We start from the raw sequence: 3,407 nt of genomic DNA, 5'->3' as shown, positions 1-3,407 counted from the left end.
AGTCCAGCCAGTGGAAAGCTATTCCTTGTCATTGCTTTACTGCAGGCCAGTAGCCTACTTTAAGTCTGTCACTGCAAGTAGCCCTCTCCAAAAAAAAAACCTCTGGATCAACAAAAACGCCCTACATTTCACTAAACCTTGCAAGTTATAAGCGAAAAGCTCCACACGACAGCTACATTATGTACTAATGAACCTGTTTAACATTATAAAACCTCGTATTAATTGCCTAATGTTCTAAAATACGTTCCCAAAATTCAAGGTCAAAATTAAGGCATTAGATATTACCCACTATTGATGTTAATAGCTGCTAAATGATACTTAAGCAAACCATAAAAACACTACTTTTTTTTTTTATTGCTTCAGGCAATGCTCACACTGCAGGCATTTCCCCAGCTAAGGCAACTAATAATAAATGTTTAGCATATGGTGAGGCCATTTCTTTCTGTTGTCACAGCTCACTAAGTGAATCATTCATGGTGTCATTACCACCTCCCCCAACTTCTGTCAAACAACAAAGATTCTGTCTTAGTCTTTGATTGGTGCCTGTCATCGTGACCCAATATTTCCTATTAGTTGAAATCATCTCAAGCCATGATGTAATGTAGGCTGTTTAAAAAAAAAAACAGTTTCCAGTATGGCCATTAGAGGGCAGGAGAGCCTCATTTTTCAGACCAAATTCACTATGATAAGATGCATTAGTCCACTAAAACACCTGTTTTAAAATAATTTAACATTATACTTGTCTGAGAGGTTTTCAGAAAGTGTGACACAACAAACTGAGTGCTGTTTTGAAATGGAAAAAAATCATGTCAGGGAGTCAGGGATATGAGAGAACAAAATAATTAAGAATTGAATATTTTTTAGGTTACATTCACCTGTAAAAACAACTATTTCACATATTTGGGCCGTTCTGAAATATAGTTTAATTTCCTTGAAATAAAAACATCATACAGATGATTCTTTCTGAGTATGAATTCAAGACCACATAGGCTATGTGAAATTGAGTTCTTCATCCCTTTTTTTCCTCTGTAAGAACATCTTTGTTAAAAGATAACCTGTGTTATTCATTTATGTCATAATCAATGTAATCTCTTCAACCGAAATAAAAAAGATTGAAAAAATAAGTAAATGTTTCATTTTGCACTTTTTTAAAAAGAAATTCACAATGCAAAAAAAGGAAAGGTTTTGATGACATTAATTTCCCACTAGCTGGCAGTGTCATCCTGTGGTATATCTTACTGTAACCATCCCTTTAATAGAATACATGGTATCCTGTGGCATCTTTTTCCATTTCATCTTTTAAATGTGCTATTCATTTTATGGCTTTGTCATGTGGTTTGGGACTACTCCGATCTGTCCTAGTTCTAGACGACAGTCAGCTGGTTTGACGCACATCCAGTCTGAGGGTGTTTTACTCACAGTGACTTCTGCCACCCTCCTGCACATTAACAGTCTAAAAGATAAAGTGAAATCTTCCTCCAGCTCTCTTAAATGGCTGCTGATGAATAGGTCACACTGGGCCTCATTTGACCTGAGATTATTCCTTTAACAGTGGCAGTGATTTATGTTCCCACTTTTCCTCTGCTGAGTGAGCAAAACGCTCCTTTAATGGTTTTTAAAACTGTCCAGGTGGACTTGCCTGAGCCTTAAAAGGCTCTTGAAGAGTCCATCCAGCAGTTGATTGTTATTTATCTTTTGACCTTTCTAGTGAAAGTTGAGCGAGTGCATGCACATTTTCCATACTGACTGGCTTTGTAGCGATATGCAGAATAATAACACTTGGGTGCGGGCCAGAAAAATCACAGTCTTCAGCTGCTGATGCCACTAAGCGGCTCCACTGAAGCAGCTGCTTAAGGGCTCCTCAGCAGTAACTGATGAAACAGGACAGAGTGTTTCTCAGTCTGTTTCAGTGCTGTCAGAGGACTAACATCCAGCTGATCAAAGCCACAGGCAGATAACCAAAAACAAGCTGAAAGGAGATTCTCTGCGTTTAGATGTTTTAAAAAATAATGATGACAGACAAGCTTTGGAAATAAAAGACACTTATTAATAGACAGTTACCAATTAGCTGCACCATCCAACCGTCTGCTGCACAAATTTATTCAGGGGTGAGAAGTCCACTGTTCACTGAATCTGTTTATCATACATGTGCCTTGTTATCAACTGGTGTGATGCTTCATGCCTCTCAGTAATTGGATCCAAGTGTGTTCGTGTGTGTGTCTGTGTGTCTGTGTGTGTGTGTGTGTCTGTGTGTCTGTGTGTGTGTGTGTGTGTCTGTGTGTGTGTGTGTGACAGAGACAAAGCCTGTGTGTCTCTCCAGACGCTGTTTTGCATTCAGAGAGTTACAGTCGTGCCTACTGCACCCTGAGTGGCACGTCAGGGCCAAGGTGCAAGTGGAGACAAACACACTTTGTACCAAAAATACTATGCAATCTTTGTAACTCTCATTTCCATGTGCAGTTTCAGAGTTACCACTACTTTCTCTATAAACCTTTTAAAACTATTTTTTAAATTTAGTGAAGGGCATTCTAATTTTCAGGAACATTTTTAAAAATGTTCCCGTTTTAAGGGAATATTTGGTGCGTGGATGAATTAATTTGTAAATTTAATTTGGAAAATCGAAGTAATTATAAGGAAATATGAGAACAAATCCAGGCGTAAAGAGCAATAGAATGATGGGGGAGAAGAAAAACAAATGAGATAGCAGGGGAGATAAAGAGAAACAAGAAATCACAAGAGCTCTGCAGCAGTTTTCTTTTGAAAAGTAGTAGCTTGAATAGGAAACCTTTGGGGATTTAATTCACTGATTAAACACTTTTGTACAGTTACAATTCCATATGGACAAAAACGGGGAAAGTGCAGTCTTGGTTTGACTCTACATGATCAGTAAATACAGGAAGTATAACATTGTTAGAGATCTTCATTTTTCTTTTCTGATTTGTTTTCCTGCAAGTCAGCTCAACATGTGAAAAAGATAGAAAAGTCTGCATTGGCCCTTATTTAAGAATGTTACCACTGAGCTTAAGTGACTACAGTTCCATATAGTCAATCTTATGACAATAGCAAAGTTGAAGACGACATTTTTCTACATTCACTGTGGGATTGTCCAGGGCTAGATGTATTTCAGTTTGAGATTATAAGATTTCTCCTTCACAGAGACTATTTTTAGACGCTCAGAGGACACTCCATTGCTTCCCTCTCATATCCAATCCGTTTTGATGATGGGAACACTGCCAGACAAAAAAAAAAGGAAGACAACAATTTCATTGTTTCCAAAGACGGTAATCGGAAATGATTTCTGTCCACTTTGGGAAAAACTTCAGCATTTTAGTAGAATACCTTGAGACAAGATCAATGAGGGTTAGCATTTGTTTTTCTTTTGTTTTCTGAATGATGGTAAGTTTAGC

Source organism: Labrus bergylta, chromosome 12 (assembly GCF_963930695.1).
Source record: "Labrus bergylta chromosome 12, fLabBer1.1, whole genome shotgun sequence".
Taxonomy (NCBI): domain Eukaryota; kingdom Metazoa; phylum Chordata; class Actinopteri; order Labriformes; family Labridae; genus Labrus; species Labrus bergylta.
This window is presented reverse-complemented; position numbering follows the sequence as displayed.